This window comes from Pristiophorus japonicus, chromosome 16, assembly GCF_044704955.1.
Source record: "Pristiophorus japonicus isolate sPriJap1 chromosome 16, sPriJap1.hap1, whole genome shotgun sequence".
NCBI lineage: Eukaryota > Metazoa > Chordata > Chondrichthyes > Pristiophoridae > Pristiophorus > Pristiophorus japonicus.
In genome coordinates, this window is record NC_091992.1 from 33,893,387 (window position 1) to 33,920,046 (window position 26,660).

The window sequence follows — 26,660 nt, forward strand, 5'->3', positions numbered from 1 at the left end:
GCTGTTTATGGGACCTTGCTGTGTACAAATTGGCTGCCACTTTTCCTTCATTACATCAGTGACTACACTCCAAAAGTGCTTCATTGGCTGTAAAGCGCTTTGGGGCATCTGGTGGTCGTGAAAGGTGCTATATAAATGCGAGTCTTTCTTTAAGTTGTGGATACTAATTAAGAGATAGCCAGCTATGGAATTGATTCATTATTAGATTGGAAAATGCAGTTCCTTTAAGTAAAAGTGATTGGCAAAGTTTCATTTGAGTGTTCTTAACCAACAGTTCAGTGATCCTTTGTGTTGTGCCCTAGCTCAAATAGGTAATGTTCAGCTGGTATAAATTTCCCAGTGCAGCTTTTAATATTTTCTATTATTCACTGTGGCTGAATAGATGCTAAAGTACCTGTCAATCACCCAGAAGGGTCATGCACTTGAGTCTTAGGGTGACTATTTACTCACCCCCTGCTGCCTTGCTGGAAGTGAGTTTGATCAGTTCTCAGCTGGTTTTACTACAGCCAGATGTTTGAATTTTTTAGGAGAAACTCCAAATTCAATAGCCTATTGTGTGTGTTTTTTGCAGAGCACAATAGAACTAGTATGTCATTCATGTCGAAATACGTGATTTTCATTGCTCCACGATTGCTCCTCTCTCTTCCGTTAAGATGCTTTTTAAAACCTACTACTTTGACCAAGCATTTAATCACCTGTCCTAATATCTCCTTATGTGGGTCGGTGTCAAATTTCCAGTGTCAAATTTTGTTTCATGACGTTCCTTGAAGTGCCATATGTTGAGTTATTATGAAGTTGCACATTCTGCTATGTGAGGAAGGGCATCCAGGGTTATGCACAATAACAGCTCATTTAAGTGGATTCACATTGTTCCAAGTCAGTGCTTTTCTTAACCCAGTGAGTGCACAGCGGGAAATAGATAAGTTTAAATCCCAGGGCTACATCCAAGCTGGTGTGAAGGTAAATTAATAACTAGAAAATTGTAACTATTTTTTGGTAAAGCACAATATTCCATAACATGGACTCGTGGACTTTCTAGAAAACATGCAGAAAGATATGCACGAGGTTTTTTATTTAATTATATATTAAATTAGACAAAATGTAATCCGTGAGGAATACAAATCAGCATTCAATAACAAAAATGTTATTTTTTATACATTCTTTAATATTTTTAATTATTTCTTGTTGAATTAAGATTTAAAAAACTGACCTGACAGATGTGGCATCAAGGCACAATGTGCTAGGTCACGGAATAGTTGGACGTGGGTTCATGCCCATAATTCACACATGGCAAGCTCCTGATCCCAGTTGCTCCAGTGGAGATGCAGAGCAGAAGTCAAGCACTTCTTAAATCTTGTCCACTTTACTTGCTCTTGGCCGAACTGGTGGTTTTCTTGGGCAGCACCCTCCCTGAGCAATGGTCACCTTTCCTAGCAGCTTGTTGAGCTCCTCGTCATTGCGGATGCAGGTGTCTGGGGATGATGCGGGTCGTCTTCATCTTGCGGGCTGCGTTGTCGGTCAGCTGCAGGATTTAAGCGGTTAGATACTCGAACAGAGCAGCCATGTAGACCGGGGGTCCGGCACCCACACGCTGAGCATAGATCCCCTTTCGCAGGTGCTTTTGCACATGGCCCACAAGGAACTGCAGTCCCACCCAGGAGGAGTGGAACTTGGCCTTGGCCCGAACTTTATCACCGGTTTTTCCTTTTCCAGACATTTCCACAAGAGTTCAGAGAAAGAATCTGGAAGATCTCACATTTTCCAACATTGAACTCCATCTGGCACAGTTTTTCCCCACTTTCTTGCAGCCAAACCGCAGATATTAAAAACCTGGAACTAACCACTGTCCCTGGGTGGGCTCAAACCACCAACCTTTCGGTTAACAGACGAACGCGCTAACTGATTGCGCCACAGAGACACACAAAGGGTTTGATCAGAACACTGGTAACATCACCACTGCACCACCACACCTAGCACACCAAGCACTTCTTAACACAGAGAGGGAAGAGGGAGAGTCATCCTGGACTATTGCACACCTCTCGCAGTTGGTTATGGAGTTGCTTTGATGTTGACACTGTGGTAGGAGAGGATTGCCTTCTCCCCTGTTTGGCCAGGTTGTAATGTATGGTACAATCAAACTTAAAAGAGGAGAAGGGAAACAATATCCAAACACTTACAAAATTCAACAACCAAATATTGTATGATGAAGAAATTGGGCTCTGTGGAGCTCGGATTTTAGGCTACGTGGCTTCCTAAGGCTAGAAAATGGGGTCTGAAATGTGCCTGCACACTTCTGATAGGAAGTGCGGCAGACAGCAACTTAGTAAAAGTGTGTGGATATGTGCACTGTGTGGCCACCGGCAGCATGCAGAGCGGGCAGATTAAGACGTCAATCAATATGCAATGGTGATTTGATGCCAGTGGTACCATTTTTGAACAGCGTGCTCCAGCCTACGCCCTATCTTTACCTCACAGATACCTGGGCAATAAACACTGGCCTTGCCAGCGATGCCCACATCCTAGAATAAATTTTTTTAAAGTTGAATATCTGTTAACCAAAATGGAGGACAACCCCCACCACCCCTCCCCCCACCCCAACCCCCTCCAATGTGCTATGTCAAGGGATCATGTACTACTTACACGTTAGTTGCTGGATTATTTCAATTGTACGTGTTTTTGGAGCTCTCCTATATTTGGCTAAAGTTTTGAATAGTGTAAAGGGAGTGGTCTTGCTGGTGCTGAGGTACTTTTTTGTTGATTTAAAATTGAGTTGCTTCCAGACATGGGTGGCCTGGAAGGGCATCCTCTGGGAATTGAGATGACTGGGACAATGAAGAGCGGAACATGGAGATGGCAGAAACTCTGAACAAATATTTTGCATCAGTTTTTACGGTAGAGGACACTAACAATATTCTAACAGTGGATAGTCAAGGGGCTATAGGGGTGCAGGAACTTATCACAATCACTAAGGAGGTGATAGTAAGATAATGGAACTAAAGGTAGATAAATCCCCTGGACCTGATGGCTTGTATCCTAAGGTATTAAGAGAAGTAGTGGCAGGGATTGTGGATGCATTGGTTCTAATTTACCAAAATTCCCTGGATTCTGGGGAGGTCCCAGCAGATTGGAAAACTGCAAATGTAACACCACTATTTAAAAAAGGAGGCAGACAAAAAGCAGGAAACTATAGACCAGTTAGCCTAACCTCTGTGGTTGGGAAAATGTTGGAGTCCATTATTAAAGAAGCAGTAGCAGGACATTTGGATAAGCAAAATTTGGTCAGGCAGAGTCAGCATGGATTTATGAAGGGGAAGTCATGTTTGACAAATTTACTGAAGTTCTTTGAGAATGTAACGGATAGGGTGGATAAATGGGAACCAGTGGATGTGGTGTATTTGGACTTCCAGAAGGCATTTGACAAGTTGCCACATAAAAGGTTACTGTACAAGATAAAAGTTCACGGGCTGGTGGTAATATATTAGTATGGATAGAGGATTGGCTAACTAACAGAAAACAGAGAGTCAGGATAAATGGTTCATTCCTGGTTGGCAACCAGTAATTAGTGGGGTGCCACAGGGATCAGTGCTGGGACCCCAACTATTTATAATCTATATTAACGACTTGGAAGAAGAGACTGAGTGTAACGTAGCCAAGTTTGCTGATGATACAAAGATGGAAGGAAAAGCAATGAGTGAGGAGGACACAAAAAATCTGCAAAAGGACATAGACAGGCTAAGTGAGTGGGCAAAAATTTAGCAGATGGAGTATAATGTTGGAAAGTGTGAGGTCATGCACTTTGGCAGAAAAAAATCAAAGAGCAAGTTATTATTTAAATGGAGAAAGATTGCAAAGTGCCACAGTACACCGGGACCTGGGGGTACTTGTGCATGAAACACAAAATAGTATGCAGGTACAGCAAGTGATCAGGAAGGCCAATGGGATGGAGTATAAAAGCAGGGAAGTCTTGCTACAGCTATACATGGTATTGGTGAGGCCACACCTGGAATACTGCGTACAGTTTTGGTTTCTATATTTATGAAAGGATATACTTGCTTTGGAGGCAGTGCAGAGAAGGTTCACTTGGTTGATTCCGGGGATGAGGGGGTTGACTTATGAGGAAAGGTTGAGTAGATTGGGCCTCTACTCATTGGAGTTCAGAAGAATGAGAGGTGACCTTATCGAAACATATAAGATAATGAGGGGGCTTGACAAGGTGGATGCAGAGAGGATGTTTCCACTGATGGGGGAGACTAGAACTAGAAGGCATGATCTTAGAATAAGGGGCCGACCATTTAAAGTAGAGATGAGGAGGAATTTCTTCTCTCAGAGGGTTGTAAATCTGTAGAATTTGCTGCCTCAGAGAGCTGTGGAAGCTGGGACATTGAATAAATTTAAGACAGAAATAGACAGTTTCTTGAATGATAAGGGGATAAGGGGTTATGGGGAGCTTGCGGGGAAGTGGAGCTGAGTCCATGATCAGATCGGCCATGAACTTATTGAATGGCGGAGCAGGCTCAAGGGGCCGTATGGCCTTCTCCTGTTCCTATTTCTTATGTTCTTATGTAAAACAGGACAAGCTGCTAGAAGAAGGAGGAGGAGGAGGGGGAGAAAGGCTTTCAGCTGGAGGCCATAACTGCCGACGGTCTTTAGGGAGCATTTCTCTTTTCTCAACATCAGTGAGGACCAATGCTTGAAACACCTTTGCTTCACAAAAGAGGTTGTGACTGAAATCTGCCAACTACTACAGTCACAACTGCAACTTCGAAGCAGGGCAACGACAGCATAGCCTGTGGCTGTCAAGGTGACCGTGGCTTTTAACTTTTATGCATCTGACTCCTTCCAGGCTGCTGTTGGAGATATAAGCAACAGCTCTCCCTCCAGCACTGACACCTGCGCTACCGTTTCCCCCTGCCCTGGCTCCTGTGCTCTTGTGTTTGTTGTCTCACAACGTGCAGATCCCTCCACTATTTTAGCCTCTAAAATACGCGCAGTGTCAGTCTTTGAGTGGTGGCTGCAAGTGTAAGATTGAGTGACGGTGTCTCTTCACCTTTACTGTCTTCGTCCTCTTCCTCCACTGACTGGGATGGTTCCGGTTCTTGGGTATATGAAATTAAAAAGGGACATGGGTTGGGTTGTGGTGATGGGAGCGGAGAAAGTAAGAAGTGCCATCAGCAGCTTGTGAGTCAGAAGAGATTGTGGGATCAGGGAAAAGCGGGATGAGAGCAGGAGGATTCGGTGGGGATGGAGGGATCCAGCTCCACCAATGGCCACGGTCTCAGTGGTGCCCCTTCCCATGAGGTCCAGCACTGTCTCTTCCATGGGGGTAAAAACATGCAGTCACGCTTGTCCTCTTCCAGTTCTTTCCTGCTGCCTCCAGTTATGCATCACCTTTTCCTGCAAGAAAGAGGTAAGTGTGTCAGTGAGTGTCCTACAATATGTATGGGTGGGGTGTGTGTGTCATGGTTGAACAGCTGGTAGTGTTTGCGAGCTGTGAGTTGTGGGTGTGAGACTTGTAACAGTGTTAAATGTGTGAGGGTGAGGTAAAGCATGTCAATTTCAGGGTTGATTACTGATTGATAGAAATTGTTGATAGATGAGTGATGGGGGTGTAGAGAATTGAGCAGTGGATGAGGCTAGTGGTGCAGTTGCCATTTGAAGATGAACTCATTTACCTCGACAATTAATGTCAGATCACTACACTTCTTCCTGCATTGCACCTTGTTCTTGCAGCTACTACATCATCATCATCATCATAGGCAGTCCCTCGGGGTCGAGGATGACTTGCTTCCACACTAAAAATGAGTACTCAGGTTACTGATGAGCTCATTTTAAATGGAGGAAGATGCCAGTGCGTGAATTACTTTAACGTGGGGTGGCTGTTGCACACCAGCCACCACACGGGCTTGACGGAGCAAGGCCTTGGTCCAGTGACAAGGGGATCAAAGACGACTGGAGACCAGGCTCCGTCACATGTGCCAATACATACACACAAACTCAAACATACTCCTACTGTCCTCCTTCCTTCCTCCTTCCACAGGACCTCTCTCTACGTGGAATTTATAGTATGCAATGTGAGGCTTCTCTTGGTCATGTCGATGCTACTCCAACTCTGGGCTCTGACCTCTCCACTCCTCCGTGCCTTGTCCATCCTCGCCTCTCCGTTTCCGATCTCCGGACTGCGCCAGTCCCGATTTCTGGACCTCGCCGGTGCGGACCCCCGCTCCTCGTCGGTCCCTCCCTCCGCTCCTCCCTGATTCCGACCTTCACTCTACGCCGTTTCTGACCTCTGCTCCACGCCACTTCCGATCTCCGCTCCACGCCGCTTCAGGCCTCCGCTCTTTATCGCTTCTGACTCCCCGTTGTTGATTCTGCTGCTGCGGTGGCTAGCTTTTTTTGATTTGCCCCCAGCTCCAGCCTCGCACTCCAAACTGCTCCTCTGAGTGACCCATGAAATTGCAGCTACACTCTTGGCATTGACCACTGCTGCTACTTGATCACACTGAGCATATGTCTGGAGAGCCTCCTGCCCCCATGTAAATACAGAATGTCCCTCCTTTTTTCCAGCTCTTCCACCAAGATCTCCAGTGCATTGTCTGAAAACCTAGGTGCTCGCTCTCTCGCATGTTCAGCCATTGCTCAAAGTATCACAGCCCAGATTCACATTTCAAACAACTCACACCACTTCTTGCAGCCACCACACACCCCTCCCTTACTAGGTATAGTCTGCCTTTAAGTAGCATTAGTCACTTGTGCTATTGGAACCCTGCTGATGCATGCAGCCAATGAACAGTGTGGGGGCGCTGGTTGCATGCAGCAATCATTTAAAAGAGAAGGCAGCACCAATTTAACATGCTGCCTGAAATCCAATAAACGGACGTGGGTTCGGGGTTTAGCCAATTTCTCCCTGACCATATTTTGATTGCATCTTTTGCTAGTCAGTAATGGAAGGGCCCTTCTGGAGACAGTTATACTCCAGGTTATGCTGGTTCTCTGCTGGAAAGATATTCGTGTCAGCAAGTGGCCTACAAGAGGAATCCTAGTGAAACTATAAAGCATGCTGGAAACCTCTTGTGATATGGTAATATAACTAAACAGACACAAACCAGTGCTAAGCTGTGTAAGAATTCTTTCGAACCAAAGTATATTGTGTAGTGACTTGATTAATAATGTACTCATATCATTAACTAGAATTGTATTTCCATGATATTTATGTGCCTTTATTAATCCTTCACTGCTCTTTCTGATGAAAGGGCACATAGTGTTTTTCCTTTTGGCAGAAGGTGAGATGGATGAAGATATATTTGTACATTTCACTGACCGGATTGCATCAAACTCTATGGGACCGAAATTGGTGAAGGGCCAGGGCTGCCCAAAGGACCGCCGTTGGTCGTCAAGATACCTGATGGTACTCTGGGCGGGTTTTTTGGCAAAAAGGTCCTTGAAAGGACGGCTGGCAGCAAAAGAGGGACTTACGCCGTCAATCTGGCCAGCAGCGGGCAGGAGCGCTCATTCTCGGCGGCAAAGGCGCTTGCCGCTCAAGTGCCAGTGAGGATGGAGTCGGGTCCATGGAGAGTCGAAGACCTGCAAATAAAAAGCATTAAAAAAAAAAAATCGGAAGACCTTCAGGGCACCCCAGTAAGGTAAGTTGCTGTAAAGAAAAAAATATTAAAATTGTTTACTAACCTTTTTTTTCAGCTCTTCATACTCACCGTCGGGGACAGACCAGCCTCCTTGCAGTGGTCCACCCCCCGTTCTGGTGCCGACTCCCGCCCACACCAATCTGGCATCTCGCCGGGCGGGAGGTCACTTGCACCGCTTGGCTGTCTGCTGACGTCACCGGGCCGTTCCCGGCGGTTCTCCCCTCCCACCCGCTCCTGCCCACATCGAAACTGGCACTGGGCGCAACTCGAGCAGGAATGTGGGCGGCAGTGGGCAGTAAGGCCATCAATTTCAGCCCCTATAACTCGCTTGTTCACCTTTTGAGATACAGGCCAATATCATGATTGTAATTTGTAGTGAAGGAGGTTTTAAAAAAAAAAGCAATTTCAAAAACAGTGTAATTTAACAGTGGGCTAATGAGGGTCTTTAGAATTTGAAACAAACACAAAATCAAGTGATGTCAATTGGGAAACTTGATCACAATCCTAGAAATTCACAAGCAATTATAATCAGTCTGCAATTCTTACTCAAATGTTCTGTGGGTTTGAAGCCATATTAAGCAGCAGAATTAACACTCCTGCAACTGTTAGAATGGATGTGCTATTAAATAAAATATTTCAATAACAGATTTTTCAGGAGGGATCTTTTATATGAACATTGAAATATTGATATCACATAACTATAATGGTTATGGCGGACCACGGTCTATTGTGACTAAACATTAACGTTGCTGTAATGATTTCATTGATCTGTTCAAAGCTATTAAGAGAATCACGTCATCCCTTTGTGAGGCAATATATGGGCTTAATTATTCCATGAAAGATGTGATTGCACTAGAGAGGGTACAGAGGAGATTTACGAGGATGTTGCTCGGATTGGAGAATTTTAACTACGAGGAAAGATTGGATAGGCTGGGGTTGTTTTCTTTGGAATAGAGAAGGCTGAGGGGAGACCTTATTGAGGTGTATAAAATTATGAGGGGCCTAGGTAAAGTGGATAGGATGAACCTATTTCCCTTAGCAGAGGAGTCAACAACCTGGAGGCATAGATTTAAAGTAATTGGTAGGATGTTTAGAGGGGATTTGAGGGAAATTTCTTCATCCAGGGGGTGGTGGGGGTCTGGAACTCACTGCCTGAAAGGGTGGTAGAGGCAGAAATCCTCACCACATTTAAAAAGTACTTAGATGTGCACTTGAAGTGCCGTAACCTACAAGGCTACGGATCTGGAGCTGGAAAGTGGGATTAGGCTGGACAGCTCTTTGTCGGTTGGTGCGGACATGATGGGTCGAAATGGCCTCCTTCCGTGCTGTAAATTTCTATGATTCTATGATATAGATAGGAATGCATTTATGATTTGCCAATGCCCATTTGCACTTTCTCTTAATTTTTCTTGCCATTTTGTTAATTATTAATTTATATTTGCAGTACTATCTAAGACATGCCTTATAAAAATATGCATATGTAGTGCAAGTATACAAATTAAAATATGGAAATCAAAGTTACCATTAACCCATCTCACTGACTTTTTCAAATAGTATCCTGTTGACCATGGCTTTTGTGGGTATGCGGGTTAGAACTGAGAACATTATGATCTAAGGCGCTCACTAGTGTGATTACCTTTAGGATAGTAAGTGCAATTTTGTACTAAGTTCAAAAATGTGCTATGGATTCACAAAAAAAACCCCAAAGATGATTGTGATTATAAGGAGGCACTGGGAGAGCTGGATTTACCTGTATTGCAGAAAAGAATATCGAAGGGCCACATGACCTAATTTAAAATCCAGAAAGGCACAGATTGTGTCGATATAAACAGGTTTTTTGACTTGGTTTATAAGCACGGAAATGGACAGGCCTCCAGCAAGAGTAGAGACTACAAAACCTTTTCTCACTGACTCCCCCAAAAAGTATTTGATACAGATCGTGCCGATTAACTCCTTCAAGAAGGAGTTGGATAAGTATTTGGTTGGCAATGGGATTTTAAGTAATTGCGATAGATATCGATTGAGAGGATCAAAACCTCCACAGAACATGATGGTTCTAGCATCATTAGGTCTGGGTGAGGAGATGGAGTTGTTGTCTGTGGATGTCACGGAAGGTCAGGGTTGGACAGTGGACGTGTGATGAAGGATAAGTCTTATGGAATTTTGCTCGACTCCCTTGTGGAATGAGGGAGCAATTTTTCAGAGATAAGTAGGTGTTGTATATTCCATAATTGAGTACCTTTCACATGTCATTTGGCAAGAGCAGTTTTAATGGGCCACACTGCTTTTCATAATTCTGTTCTTGTTAGATCAAAATCAATCAACGACAAAACATGTCAATAACAGGACTCATAGCAATGTTGAGACAAGAGTTCACTCATCCTGATTATATTTTTGCTCAAATAAAATGAAAGCAGCCACAGGCAAGATCATGTAGTCTCCTCCTTCCATGGATATTTTTTCGTTGCGTACACAGAAACAACTTAAACCATGTGCAATTGATTTAAATGATCTCATTAATATTGCATACCTTGCTTAAGCCCATCAGACACACGTTGGAGAATAGCTTCTAACTACATATTTATGCCCTGATATTTGGATTTGTGATTATAGCAAGAAAAACATAATAGTCGCTCCATTTAATTCATGCCATAACAATATTACAAGCAGCCGATATTAAACTTTAAACATTTAATCCACAATGTAATTATTCAGATTTGAAAACTTTGAGATACTTGGCTGACTAATTAATACAATGAGAACAATTTTCATTTCCATAGCAATCCTCACACGTAGAAAGGTGCCTCAGAGCATTCTTTCTACCTTTTTCCAACAAGTGTTTGACAGAATTAGATTTAATGTGTGTTGTGAGGTCACATTGCTGACACATTGTTATCATATCTGTCAGAAGGTTGTGATTGATTCGACAGGCTTTCTTTTGAAATGCAGATTTTTTTATACCCCTGTGCCTCATGTCAGTCTAATTTTTCCCCTCATGGCATTACAATTTAAGTTCTTCACACTGGAAAAGCTACAAAGCACCAAAGGTGTTTAGGTTGTGACTTTGCTTTGTCACTACACATGTGCTGGTGTGTAGTATTGCCCAGTACTCTCTCACCCTGCTGCTTAAAGCCTAGCCAAATTTGTATTTTGATTAAAATTGGAAGAAAAGTAAAAGAGAAAACAAATAAAGGGGGAGAAGTTTGCCTGCTTTGCCCATCCCATTAGGGCCTGCGGGGGCACTAATGGGTCCCCGACTGGGCGCGGCGACTTCAATAACACCCGTGAATTTCCGTGGCAGTTTTGCGCTGGCGGTAAGGCTTACCGCCTTGATCGTGATGTCATCCAATGCGTAGTGCCTTGTTACCGCCCCGGATCAGAAATTCGCTCTTGCCCTCTGCCTGGGCGCCTGTCGTCAACAACAGCAGGAAGAGGAAGCGGTATGTAGTCGGATGGCCACAGGAGGAGCAGTATTTAAAGGCATCATCATCCGATTTATTTGTAGTCGGCAAACAATGCTGCCTTGTCAGGTTGAGGTCGGCAATTTGGGAAATTGGGCATTCAGTGAGCAATGCACACTCACTGATGTCACAATCTCTCTGGCGTTGAGGTCCCCGGCGATAGCTGTTACCGGCAGCACTGCGGGGGTTCCGATTTGACGGTGCTGGATTTGCCTTGCCCTGTCGGTACTGGTCTCAATGGCGCAATAGCGCCATCTACTGGTGCTAACGGGATGAATTTGTCCACCCCCGCCCCCCCCCGGTGTCTAACCAGCCCCAAATGCTACGAATGGTAATCTCAAGCTGGCAGCTAGGTGGGGCTTGAGAGAGGCCCAGGGCGAATGGTATTCAAGTTTTTTTTAATTGCCTTCCCACTAAATTATACTTCGCAACTTTTCCTTATGACGTGGCCAGAAAGGACAATTTGCCGCACAGGGAGTTTGAACCTGAGCAAATACAGCTCAATGGCAAAGCATGTTGGACCTCCAAAACACAATGCTGCCATACGATTGCACTTATTAATTCATTATCAAATCAATGTTGAGTAACTTTCTTGATGATTCAACTAGTTTATCTAGTGAGGAGCAGGATTACACAGAACAAGAAGGTCCTTGGTTTGATTTCCAGTCTGTGTTGAGTTGGTCAATCTTAGAACTTGTGGCAGCAGGGGCATTGCAATTGCTATCAGTACCCCTTGGTTAATGATGGGAAAATCTGCCATGGTTCTGACTGCTATCCAGTGACCTCTGCTAGAAATGTGCTTGTTTAGATATTGGGTAAGGATTGGATCTGGTTTGGTTGTTACGCCCCTTCCGATCAAATAGCTTGCTAAAACTTATGGTTATGAAAAGGAGAGATAAAATTGGCAGAGAAATGTGCTAAGCAGAAAAAGCTGAAGAATGTTATGAAAAAGTATAGAAAATGTTCGGAACAGCAATGACTATTTGGCCCCAAAACCTACTGTTTTTAAAATTGATTTGAATCCTACCTACCTCAGGTTGGGTTTGATTTTCGATTGGAGGCTTTTTGGGTGGTAATGGCGGCGGGGCGGTAAGTTTGCGCCAGGAAATGGTTTGTGTCTGCAGCCACAAAATTCAGCAGTGGGCCCTGAGTGTGGAGCGAGCGCTAAGGGAGGCGGTCCACACCTCTCTTAGGGTGCTAGGCCGGCTGAGCAACTGAAAATCCATTGCTAAAGAGCTGGTCTCGGAGCGCCTAAGAGAGGCTTCCCTGGAAAAAAGAATGGTTTAAAAACACAAAAAACATTCCCAATACCTGGATCACCCCACATAAAGATAAATAGCAAAAATAAAACAAAAAAAAAACAATCACACTTACCTCATGTAGTCATTCCTTCCCTCACCGCTGCTGGAACAGCTCGGAACAGTCTCGCTTTCCCAGGTGCTGTGGGGCGCCGCTCAAGACAAATTTCACCCACTGTTGCAACCAGGGCCATTGCACACCGGCTCGATGCTCCCGGGCGGTAATGCTCCAAAACCGCAAAACCTGCAAAACCGACACCAAGTTTCCTGGCGGGCGCTGGAAGCTGGCTGCCCAGCCCGTTGTGTCTTGAAAGAATTCACATACAATTTACTTCAATGACTTTCAATGTTAATGTATTAATATAAGTATTAGCCTTTGAGTGGCATAATTCTTCCCAAATTCCTTATTTTATTTTCTAGTTTTTAAATGATGTCTCCCAGTTTTTATAACCTTTGATTGGTATGGCTGTTGTTGTTGATACCAGAACTGAGATGATAGATGTAGTGTATGCAGCACTCAAATCACTGACTCCACACAGTCTGGTGTTGTAGTAACTGCTGTGAGCTTGGTCCTATATTGTGTAACTCCAGAGTGCCTCTCAGGTGTGGTGGGCAGCCTTTTATACTCTGTCTTGCAGGTACCTTCAGGTCTCCCACCACAGCGCCCTCTGTGGCGCACCATTGTACTTATACATTTTAATGTACCTGGACAATACATAACAATATACTTATCAGGGAAGGTTGAAAGGGGCTTTTTTCCCTGGAAAAGAGAAGGCTGAAGGGTGACCTGATCGAAGTCTTTAAGATAATGAAAGGGTTTGATAGGGTAGGTGTAGCGAAAATATTTCTACTTGTGGGAAGTCCAAAACTAGAGGTCGTAAATATAAGATAGCCACCAATAAATCCAATAGGGAATTCAGGAGAAACCTCTTTACCTAAAGAGTGGTAAGAATGTGGAACACGCTACCATGAGGAGTAGTTGAGGTGTTGGGGAATCAAGTATCGGGGGCATGATCTTAACATTAGAGCTAAGCCATTCAGGAATGAAATCAGGAAGCACTTTTTCACATAAAGTGTCAGTAAAAATCTTCCCCAAAAGGCTGTGTATGCTGGGTCAATTGGAGCTTTCAAGACTGAGATAGATGGATTTTTGTTAGATAACGATATCAAGGAATATAGAGCAAAAGTGGCGAAATGGATTTGAGGGGCAGATTAGCCATGATATAATTGAATGGTGGAACAGGCTTGAGGGGCTGAATGGCTTACTCCTGTTTCTAATGTTCCTGTGTCCTTGTTAATCTTCATCTACAAGGGCAATTCTGTTCTCGCCGCTCAAGGTAGCTGTGCCTGGGTTAGTAATCAGGGCATTATGGATAATGGTAGGTATGAGCAGACCAGCTCCTGTGTAGACAAACTCCACTGGCACATCTTTGTTCATCCTGCTCTGTATAGAAACACTGAAATCTCTATCCGTTTAGATGATTTTGGTTGCGACAATCAATATTCAAACAGTTCTCCTTTAAGAAAGTACCCTCCAAAGGACAGATAACGACTGGCCTTAAATGCATTGTGTTACAGGACCCCTATGAAATTGCGCAGTGTGTGAGTGAGTAGAGTGCCAGCACACGTGTCCTCACATCATTGCCTGGTCCGCATGTCCCAAAACCCTCTTCCAGGGATGATTCCCCTGGGTAACAAATCAGTTCCCTTCGATGTGTTTGCACTCAGATTTGTAAAGGAAATTATACAGGAAAGGCAAGTCAAATATATACACAAAATACATGAGACAAAGTATGACGCACAAGAAATATTCTGATCCCGATACAGCATCATCCTTCACTTAATAATCAGCAGTTTTAGTGCTGGCACTTATGTACTGCTCAGATCCTGGATCATAGACTTAATGAGAAATGCTATCATTTTCTTTTAGAATGGCGATATAACACTGCCATTTCTGAAAATTAGTCCAGCAGAGGTAGTATTTACTCTACCTATACAAAATTTCCTTTGGTTGTTGTACTGGGTTTATTCCTTAAAGTACTGGATTTAATTATAGCCCTGGAAAAACTATTAAGCCAGCATTATCACTGGAAAACAACTCAACACCTCGGATTTAATTCAGCCTCATTACAATACAGGGTTTATCTGGCTTTCAAATCTTACATTGCATTGAGAGTCCTTTGGATCAAGATTGCATATATATGAATTTGCCGGGATAGATGGACGAAAATGTTAGATTTATCTTCCATCTCAGTAGACCATGTCTTCAAGTACCAGGATTATTGATTTGTTGCAAGTTGCCATGGTAGCCCGTGATATCTAGGAAAAGTCTGATCCTGATTTGGAAGCAATATTAGCAGCTCACGTCGTAGATCACTGGTAAATGATGAGAAATACTACCGTTTTGTTTTAAAATCCCCACTAAGACCCTGCATTATATCCCAAAGTGAATGGTCTCCCAGCACAATGCAGTGCTCAGTGGAAATTGGCAGATAATCAAGAGTCCCCAAGTTTTGGCCTGAGATCAAATAACAAAAGAAATATTCTGTAGTTTTAACCAGCAAAAATTCTGACAGATAATTGGGGTAGTGATTAACTGGAGTGTGAATAATGGAGGTTCCACTGTGGGGGTGAAATTGCCCCTTTTATAGCCCCATTAGCGTCTCCAGGGGGAAAGATAATTTTTGCCCAGGAGGGGAATTGCCCGGGGGGTTGCAGAGGCGCTGGCATGGCAGTGTGGTGTCCCGCAGTTAACGCCCCAGGCTGCCGGAGAACCAGTGATGATCTCTCACCACCCTGCACTGACCCCATAATGCACGTGGGGGAAATTACCCCACAGGCTGCGAGGCTGCCGCAAGCGGATGTCAACGCAAAGCTGGCGGATATCCGCTCTCGAGGCGCTGCTTAAAGGGGAGGGTGCCATGCCCTGGGCCGTCATCTTTTTTTTTTTGTCTGCCGACTCTTGGGTCGACTCTACGATGGCGGCTTTCGCAAGGTCCAGGCCGCTATTGGGCAGCCCAGCATTCCCTCTTGAATGCCGGCTGTTGGCCTGGTCGCACGTGGAGGCCATAAGAGGCATTGCAGAGGGCCCACGACCCTCCCCTTTAAGTGAAGGGGAGGGGCGTTGAAGCGCGTCCGGGCTAAGCGGAGCATGCTCGTAGCACTTACCTCAGTGCCCCGGTTACCGCCCCCAAAGGAAGTGGAGCGTGCGGGATTGCACCCTGCTTCCTTTGAGGAGCGGTAAGGGAAATTCTGCGGTGGGGTTGGGACTTCCATGCCGGGCATAGAATGTCCTAGCGCCCAATCGCGGTACATGGCAATTTCACCCTCTGTATGATTTCTAAAATTTACACCCAGACGGACGGAAATCCCTTTACTTGTTCAGAATTGTACAGAATAAAATCAATGGAGGGAAAAATGGAACCATTGATTTCTCATATTTAACAATAATTTCCACACCAGACAGATTGATGAATACACACAAGTGATTGAGGTCAACAAGTTGTAAAACAGTCCAAGCCAACAGAAACAATATTTTCTATACTGGACGTGGATAGTTTACTTCAATTCAACTAGCACTCCTACCTGTGTATATTGGCCTTTTCAGAGAATCTCTTATGTCATCAACATGCTAGCATGCACTTTTATAACCATTTTACAAATTATTACAGCTTAGAAATTTTAACTAAATTTTAAATGTGATAATTAAAAATATAGGCCTAGCAATTTGAACGTGCCCTTTATTGAGCACGTGAGATGCAATCCCTGCCCGAGCATCCTCCAATATTCTATGAGGCGGGCGAACTGTGGAGAGTAAGGGGGAGCTTGCCCTGTGAAGCATCGCAGAAAATCAGGCGGTTGTGCTGCTCGCAGCCCACAGGACGGGGCAGTGACTGGATCAGGAGGCAGTGTTGGCCTGGGGAGATTGGTAGCTATGGGGCGAGATCGGCAGCTGGGTGGGGGGAGGGGATTAGTAGCCGCAGGGAGGGGTCGGTAGCCAGAGCAACAACAACTTGGGTTTTTTGATTACTCCTGCTCCTCCCAACTCCACATTCAGGTAAGCATAATTTAAAATCTAACCTTATTGGCTGCTGTCGAACAGCAGTCCCATTTAAAGGCCGCTCGTTAGGCCGCATGTCGACCTGGTTTACTGAATGTCTCCGGGCAAACCGATTTTGCAGTGGAGGCATCAAATCAGCATCAGGCCTCTTATTTGCATATGCAAAGAGTCTAACTCCTGCTTCATTCGTCAGCGCTGCACGCCAATTTTTTGGCCTGTACCAATATGGCGAGGTGCGCACTTCTGGCTCATAATAACCCGCTTCTTGCCCGCAATAATGACAGGTTGGGAGGCCATTTAGTGCCTGTTCAAAATACAATGGGTAAGATTAAAACAAATATGATGCAGTTTGTTATGTATGCAACACTATTTAACCAGCATTCCATCACCACCAGAGGGCGTATCTGCTGGAATCCAAAGGGATTGCAGCATCCCTTGGGAGCAGTGTATATAAGCAGGTCTCCCATGCTGTACACTCGAGTTAGAATAAAGAGACTAAGGTCACATTTACTCACGTCTACAGCACTCAGTCACATTGCTTTATTCGAGACATAATACAGTTAATTTAGATTTGAACATAAAATACATAACCATCTCACTGGTGATCTTGATGGTTGTTGTCAGGAAAATAGCCCCCAAATCCCATAGCTTTCAATATTTCATAATGAAGATATGAAACAGGCATGAAAGTTGAAGCAATCAGAGATACTATAAACACTTTGTTATTAAAATACTCCTACATTCAGGTTCAATGTACACTTTCATGTGTTCACTGTCATTACGAAGGAAAGGAATGTTCATTAATAAATTAACACACTTAAAACAAGGTTCAATATATCAGGTAGAATTCTATTCCATTGAAAGAAATCTTTTAGAAAAGAAATTAAAAATGAAGTCAACAATTTGAATAGGTTTATAAAGCACTCCTACTGTACTTGCTGATAATTGTATTCTTATTCGGTACCATAATATACAAGACTATATAAGAGCAATGCTGAGGAAGAGCTAAACTGCATCTCAAAATATTTTTGCTGTTAATACTGAGAAACGTATGATCTGGAGAAATTTAATATAATGTGTAGTAATAAATCTCTCAAATCCAATTAATACATAATTTAACAGAATATGGGATGTGTATTGTTCCAAAGGACCCTGCTCTTCTGAAAAATAAAGAGGGACCCCTAAATTCAACTATGATAATCTTGTACACATTTTTAATATAAATTCACAACTTAACTTATTTCACAACTGGTTTGTTATTTTAAGGTGTGGCCGGATTAGGTTTTTGAGCCTTGTTTAATAGTACAATGGGACAATAGTATGATCAGAGCCACCCGAGGCACACTGTGTTTGTGTACGTGACTGGGAAGAGCTTGGAGCGCTAGAATCCTGTGCAGAGTCTTGAGCTACCAAAGGACGTGTGTATGTAGGTCCTGGGCTGAGCAACTGAAGAGAACCCTTGAGCTGGCCCTCTGGTCTGCATTTATTTGTGGTGGTGGCTACTGTTGTAGGAGTGGGTAAGGCAGGGTGGTGCGGAATGCTAGGCTGAGATTGTACATTAGGTGTCTGCTATTGTAGGTGTGGGCGATGCAATAAAAACAACTTGCATTTATATAGCACCTTTAATGTAAGTAAAACATTCCAAGGTGCTTCACAGGAGCGTTAACAAACAGAATTTGACATTGAGCCACAACAGGAGATATTGGGACAGATGACCAAAAAGTTGGTCAAAGAGGTAAAAGAGCATCTTAAAGGAGGAGAGCGAGGTAGAGAGACAGAGCGGTTTAGGGAGGGAATTCCAGAGCTTGGGACCTAGGCAGCTGAAGGCACGGCCACCAATGCTGGAGCAATTGCAGGGTGGTGTGAGGTGCTTGGTTGAGCTTGTATATTGGGTGTCTCTTCTTGTAGGAATGGGTGGTTGGTGTGGGGTGCTAGGTTGGGCTTGGCAACCTCCTTCTCTTGGGCACCTTGAGGGGCAGAAGAATATAGTTTACAATGCTTGCAGTAGTGTAATGTCTGTAAGCTTGTAATGTTTGTAGCTCCACACTGTGGATGTGGACGTATTGTGTACTGCAAGTGCAGGGTTAATAATAAACAGAACTAGGTAGATTTCCGGAGATTTCCGAGAGAGCTGCCTGCCATGTTAGGAAGCTGTGTGTGCTGTGCTCTGTGAATATATCACATTTGGCGACAGAAGATGGGATTTTTCGGATGATTTAAAGCTTAAATTTTGTTGGTGAAAGATTCAGCCAGCCGACAGAGAGACTTTGGAAGTTTCTGTCTTTGGGAAAAAAAGGCTACAAAATCTGAGGTAAAATACAGCACACGGTGTGAACAGCTAGAGATTAAAATGGCAGGTGTATTGGGACATTTGGGAGAATATAGACACGACCAGGAACGTTTCAAAGCGTATGTGGATCGGCTAGAAATGCATTTCACTGCAAATAACATAATCGAAGTTCCAGACAATGCAGTCCAGAACCGGGCTGTGTTGGAACGTAAGAGAGCAATCTTCTTATCGGAGGCAGGTCCGACATTATATGACAGTCTTGTAAATCTGCTTGTGCCTGACGAGCCAAAGGCCACAATGCTTAAAGAGATTTTAACGAAGCTGGAGCAGCACTATAACCCCAAACCGCTAGAAATTGCTGAAAGCTATTGTTTTGGGATTTGGAATCAAAAGGCTGATGAAAGTATCACTGATTACATCATAGCATTAAAAAAGCTATCGATGCACTGTAATTTTGGAAACTTTCAAAACCAAGCATTACGGGATTGTTTTGTTTGTGGGGTGAAAAATGATGCGATCAGAAGGAAGTTATTGATGACAGATGACTTGACTTTTGAGATTGCTTGTCAGACAGCGAGGTCAATGGGCATGGCCGAACAATATTCCCGAGAATTAAATAATAATTACGGTCGTCAGTCAACCGAGGTAAATCACCTGCAGGTTCAAAGTAAAAGATGGGCATGGCCGAAAGTCTCAGAAACTGGAAATTCTAACAGAGCGTTGAAGTCGTGCTATAGGTGCCTGGGACAACACATTGCTCAAAGTTGTCCATACGTGAAGGCAGAGTGTTTCTTCTGCAGAAAGACTGGGCATCTTGCGAAAGCATGCCGACTGAAGGGTAAACCAGCTTTAAAAGCTATGAGTCCAGCGTTCAAAGCTATGAGTAGAAATCCCAAGAGACTACATAGCATGGAAGAACAACAGGACGAGGAGATGTTAGAGTTACACGTCATTAGGAGCACGAGGTTAACGGACAGCGATTCGGAAAGCATCAAAATCCACATAGATGTTGCGGGATTCAAGATCCAATGGAAATTGACATGGGTGCATCCATGGGTGTAGTACCGGAGTCACTATACCGCGACAAATTGCATGATTTTCAACTGGAGAAATTCAAGTTAGAGCTGTGAGGCTACTCGGGAGAGAAAATTCCTGTGGTAGATCGTATCACCGTACCGGTGAAATATAAAGATCAATTTCAAAACTTGCCTCTAATAGTAGTGAAAGGAGACAAGTCTGCCTTACTAGGAAGAAATTGGTTGAGCTCACTGAAGCTGGATTAGAGTAAGATTTTCTGTGTGGAAGCGAGATTTTCACAAACGGATGAGGTTATCAAGCAGTATCCGAAGGTGTTCTGCGAAACGGGCAGTCCGATCCAAAGCTTCAAGGCGAGTGTCAGGGTACAGAAGGACGCTAGATCGGTTTACTACAAGCCACGTTCCATACCATATGCACTCATGGAGAAAGTTGAGCAAGAACTCAAAAGATTAGAGACTAAGAACATTATTTGTAAGATAGATCGATGTAATTGGACTACACCCATTGTTGTTGTACCTAAGTCTGATGGTAAGGTAAGATTGTGTGGTGATTATAAAGTAACCGTTAAGCAGGTTTTAGAGGGTAATGTCCCCAATACATTGCCGAATATAGAAGATTTGTTCACAACACTGACAGGTGGTCAGATCTTCTCGAAACTGGATCTTACGAATGCCTACTTACAGCTTGAATTAGATGAGTAGTCCAAGTCATGTTTGACTATAAATACTCATCTAGGCCTATATCAATTTAATAGGCTACTGTTTGGACTGTCTTCCGCCCCTGCCATATTCCAAGGGGTGATGAACCAGATTTTGCAAGGTATTGAAGGGGTAGTATGTTATTTGGATGACATACTAATTTCAGCACCAAATAGGCAAATTCATAATAACATATTGAATGAAGTCCTCAAACGGCTAGAGAAGCACAGAGTACAAGTGTCTGCTCGTAAGTGTGAGTTATTTAAAAACTCAGTGGAGTACTTAGGGTACAGAGTAGACAAAGATGGTTTACATCCAACGATGGAAAAATTGGATGCAATTAGAAATGCACCCACTCCCAGGAATGTCACTGAACTTCATTCATTCTTGGCTCTTTTGAACTATTATGGGAAGTTCCTACCAAATTTGGCTACAGTATTACATCCACTGAATGGACTTTTGAAAAAACAGTTCCATTGGAAGTGGTCAAAAGAATGCAATACAGCATTCAAGGAGTGTAAAAGCAAATTGGTAGAGAGCACCATGTTAGTTCACTATGACATATCTGAGGAGATTAAGCTAGCATGTGATGCCTCTCCATATGGAGTTGGGGCAGTAATCTCTCATGTATTAAGTAGTGGGGAGGAGAGACCAATTGCTTTTGCTTCACGCACTCCAGTGCCAGTGAGAGGAATTATGCGCAAATTGAAAGGGAAGCTTTGGCATTAATTTTTGGGGTCAAGAAGTTTCACAAATACTTGTATGGTCATTACGGACCATAAGCTCCTAACAGCAATCCTCCATCCAAAGTCCCCAGTTCCAACATTAGCTGCAGCCTGAATGCAGAGATGGGCTTTGATTTTGTCAGCATATACATATGATATTGAATATAGACGATCAGCTGATCACAGTAATGCTGATGCAATGTCTAGATTGCCTTCCCCATCACAAGTTACACCCGACAGGGAAGAAGTGTTTTATTTTTCATACATTGCTGAACTGTCAGTCACAGCTGAAGAGATTGGTAGAGTAAAAGAGAGAAGTGTGAAATTAAACCAGAAGGTGAGAGTGAAGAACCATCACCATAAATGGGTAAAGTGGTTACCAGGAAGAGTGGTGAAGATATTTGGTCCTCGCACATATTTGGTAAAGATGTTTGATAATGGACAGGTTAGGTTTGATAATATTGATCATATTTTACCTACAGACATGGAAGGAGTTGAAGGTGGGAATGATTCAATTATTTCTGACTCATCAGATAGTTTTGATATACCAGTAGCAAATCCTAAATCCAATGTACTGGAAACAAATCCAGGAGAGAATCAGAATGAAAGTCTGAGTTCGAGTCAGGAAAACAAAGATCCTGAAGTTAGAGTGAATTCAAATGAAAATCAAGGAAATTCCGTGGAGGAAACCGTTCCTCAGGATGATTACACTCGAATGAGTGTGAAATCAACACCATGTTTGGAAGGTTCTGTCCGAGAGCGAAGGTATCCTCTTTGAAACAGAAAACAAGTTGTAAAGTTAAATTTGTAAAAATTAGTTTATATCCTGTGTTATGCATAAACATGAAAGTTATGTATGATGTTTGTTATGATGGCTTCTTCATTAAGGAGGGAGAAGTGTAATGTCTGTAAACTTGTAATGTTTATAGCGCCACACTGTGGATGTGGACGTATTGTGTATTGCAAGTGCAGGGTTAATAATAAACAGAACTAGAAAGATTTCCGGAGACTTCCGAGAGAGCTGCCTGCCATGTTAGGAAGCTGTGCGTGCTGTGCTCTGTGAATATATCACAAGTAGGATACTCATTGAAATATTGCTGCACAAAGTAAGACATTGTGGTGTGTTACATTGCAATTTATGCCTGTGAGCAAGGGAGTGAATAGGGAGATTACAACACGGAAAGCAAATGTAACCAGCCTTGGTTTGGGGGAGATCTTTGACTTCACCCTCTTCCACTCCCTTTATTGTCTCCATGCCCATAATTTCAATGGCCTTCTCATAACAACTCAAGAGTCATACCTTTGATGACCCTCTTCCTGACTGAAACCCTGTTATGTGCACGTTACCCCTTCAAGCAGATATAAAGAGACACATGTTGGAAAAGAATATTGAGAAAAGATGAGTGACACAAATGCCCAGGACAGTTGTTACCTTTGGCGAGTTTGTGAACAGGCAGCCTTAAGGAACATTTTGCTGGTATAATACTTATTGCTTGCCACATTAAACATCATCAGCATTTTGATATGGCAGCACTACACTACACTGTAAAAACATGGGCATCCCTATGTATTTAGAAAGATAAATATTTGGCAACAGGTCATTGCAGTCTCAAAGTGAGTACCAAGTGTAAAGTGAAGAGCTATAAATGAAAGTTTTGAAAGACAACCTGTTACGGTGTTATCACATTGTTGCACTCTTGCCTTGGCAGCCTTGCGTAGGCCATAACATTGCTGCTTGACGTACTACCAGGTTTAGGCCACAGTAATGCTGCTAATATGAAACTCGACATGTAGAGGGCTCTCTCCTCAACACAGGGCGATCCTTTGCTGCAGGGCCTCCAATGCCTGATCACTGAATTTCTACCTAAAAAGAAGCATGTCCATAAGAGCAGACAGCAGCAGGAAATCAAAACCAACACTGTGTGCTCCCAGTGTCATGTGCCCAGCACTAGGGGTGTTATCAAAATATGTTAATCAAATGACCTTGCATTATCGGGTGAGGTGAGCCTCTCGGCCCTAATGTGACGCAATAACTCATTTTCAGTCCCCATGTGTTTTACAAATATCGCAACTAGATTCTAACATTAATTTAGCAATAATATATCGCACACTAAAGCAGTGGCCAATGCTGACATAACAGAATGTTTTAGCTTAGCTTCGATCTAATGTGGAAACAATTGGCTTTTCAAAATAAAAGTTTGCCGATGTAGATGTTTGGTTTAAAGCACCTGATCCACCCCACCATATGAGCTTGTTTATGCTAGTTAGTTTTGTCTTCGGAAGTTATAGAGGGTTAAATAGGATAGCCTCCGAAAGCGGGCGCAAGGATCGCGATACGCAATTAACCCACACCCCGTTCACTGTAATGCAGGCAGCTTGCCAACATTGTGCTGCCTGCTCATTATAATAATTTCTGCATGTAGCCAGCGCTCCCCGCGCTATTCATCGGCTGCACGCATCAGCAGAGGGCCCAGTATAGTTATTTCCTAGCCTGAATTAAAGCTAGCCTACACTGCTTAAAGCTAGCCTGCACCTTTTAAAGGGAAGGTGCATTGTGGCTGCTCGAAATCCAGAGATCATTGGGAACAGTTTGCTGTGCAACAACTAATAATGCCTGACCCATGGGAGAGAGTGTGCACCAATGTATTTGGAGGTCTTGGTGGAGGAGATGGAAAGGAGGAGAGATGTCCTGTATCCCAGTGGGGCAGGAGGCCCTCTAGACACACCATGAGAAGGCAGTGGGAAGAGATAGCCGCAGAGGTCAATGCCAGGGGTTTAGTCCCAAGGACCTGGATGCAGTGCTGCAAGAAGTTTAGTGACCTCACAAGAATGCATCTCCAAATGCTCAATTCACCACACCCCCATCACTCACCTACCAACAATCTCTATCAATCAGGACTCCTACCTAACCTTCACCTCACATAACTTCACCTCACCCTCACACACTTAGCACTGCTGCAAGCCTCACACCAACATTTCGCACCATGCACATACTGCCAGCTATTCAACCATGGCAGCCACATCACCCAAACAGATTGCATGATACTCACCGATACACTTCCCTCTCTCTTGCAGGAGAAGGTGGCGCACAACTGGAGGCAGCAGGAACTAACGGGAGAGGGACAGACACGTCTGCATGTTCTAACCCCCACGGAGGAGATGGTGTAGCGGCCATTGCTGAGGCCGTGGCCACCGGTGGGGCTAAATCCAATGAAGATGACAGTCTCCTCATACCTAATCCTCCTTCTCACATTCCACTTACTCCTCATCCCACAATCTCCTCTGACATGCTGCAGATGGTGTAAGCATGCACTTCTTACCTTCTCCTCTCCCCTCACCACAACCCTTTTGCCTCTCAGATCCCCAAGAACTGCAACCTGGCCAGGCAATGGAGGAAGAGCAAGAAGACAATGATGATGAAGACACACGGTCACTCGATTTCACACTCGCAGCCACCAGCTCAGATACTGATACTGCTCGTATCTTAGAGGATAGTATAGAGGCGAGATCTGCACATGGTGAGACACCAGGCACAAGTGCAATGGAACCAGGGCAGGGGGCAAGGATAGTGCAGGTGCCAGTTCGCCGGAGGGCGAGGTCGCATACTAGTTCTGCTGCATAGGATTCAGATGATGACTTTGATGGGCCAGGCAACAGATGAGGGCTGATGGGTGTACATAACCAAATGGTTGGTGCACTGGAACCCTTATGGAAAGCCTGCATTCAATGTCGAGGAGCACGGAGGAGTCCGGCACCAACTTGGCACAGAGCTTTGTGCAGAGCTTGGAGCCCATCCTTTCCGACATGGAAACGGTGACAACCTCCAGCAGCACACCTGTGGACCAACCTTGATGCAATATCTGATGGCCGATGCCTGAGCTTCCGTTGCAGCACAAGCTGTGTCCTCCCAATGTCTGAGTGCTCAGACTGCTGTCATGCAATCTCAGCTTGCTGCCGTCGTGGCTCTGGATACCAATGTGCAAAATGGCGTCCAGGGTGTCACGGCACTCCTGCAATCTGTTTTCCAGCAGATCTGCTCCCTAAAGACCATATGCAGATATACCCTCCTGCTGAGAGCCCTTCTTCCCCTCCTCCTCCTCACTCTTCAAGCAGCATGTCCTGCTCTGTGTGGCCTCTGCTCATTCTCCCAGTCATGCATGCTCAATGCCAAGAGGAAGACCTACTGGTCCACCCATGTTTTGGAGCAACTGGTCTGTGCACAAGCCTTTAAGTCAGTAAAAACTTGCTTCAGCACCTGCCACACCACCCCCTGTACACTATTCAAACTTTAGCCAAGCATAGGAAAGCTCCAAAAACTTGTACAATTGTACCAGCAGCCAGAAGAAATAATCCAGTAAATAACTTGTAAGCAGTTCATGATACATTTAAATAGCACAATAGCAATAGGGTTGGGGGAGTTCTTCATTTCATTTAACGTGTGTTCATAAGAACATCAGAAATAGGAGCAGGAGTAGGCCATTTGGCCCCTTGAGCCTGCTCCGCCATTTAATAAGATCATGGCAGATCTGATCATGGACTCACCTTCACTTCCCTGCCTGTTCCCCATAACCCTTTATTCCCTTATCGCTCAAAAATCTGCCTATCACCGCCTTAAATATATTCAATGACCCAGCCTCCACAGCTCTCTGAGGTAAAAATAGGGTGTAGGTTGGAGCTTGATGTTTGAAATGGCAGTGCTGGTATCAAAGCAGTGTTGTATGCTGATTGACGTCATGATCTGCCTGCTCTGCATATTTCCGGTGAAAGTTAAATGTGCGCGCGCTGACCCCTTTACCAATATAGCGTCCGGTGTGCTTCGCCTCAGAAATGTGCGCCACGCTGTGGACGCCATTTTGGAACCGTAAGGGGCCTCGTAGCACCTAAAAAAAACTGGTGCTACCGAGTCCAATTTCGTCCCCCCCCCCGCCAATTTGTCTTTTCCTTTCACAGATGCTGACTAACCTGCTCCGTATTTCCAACATCCGAGGGAAAATTTTAACTGAGCCCACCTAACAGGAAACTGATGGGATTGGAGCATCCGCCCATGTTACACCCTGTCCGATTTCACTTTCCATTGCAGTCAATGTAAGCTCAAATCGGGCGGGGGTGGGTGCAAAGTGATCCTGCCGGTTTCGTGCCGGGTGGGTTAAATTAAAATGACCCCTTGTTTTTACTTTTGTTTTGCTGTCCCATACTTCAAAACCTTCTCCTTGGTTAAGCTCACTAATAGAGATCTGACCTGGATTAAAAGATTCTTTTTTTGATTTGACTACAGTTGCAGACTGCTGCACAAGTCCGTCATTAAAGATGTAACTGGGCTTTAACAGGTGAAAAATTGACATTTTTTTCATTTGATAATGTTCATGAATCCATTTTTAGAGCGGTAGATTCCTCAGAATACCCCTAAGCACAGACGAGTACTCTGTTTTCACTTTCTTTGGATGTTATAG

At 44.1% G+C, this 26,660-nt stretch overlaps 1 non-coding gene across 1 annotated transcript; it reads right to left on the reverse strand.

The window, feature by feature from the left end:
- Positions 1-1,844: 1,844 nt before the first annotated feature.
- On the reverse strand, positions 1,845-1,918 carry trnan-guu (transfer RNA asparagine (anticodon GUU)). Its single transcript has one exon. It is a non-coding gene; the product is annotated as a tRNA-Asn (tRNA).
- Positions 1,919-26,660: the final 24,742 nt, after the last annotated feature.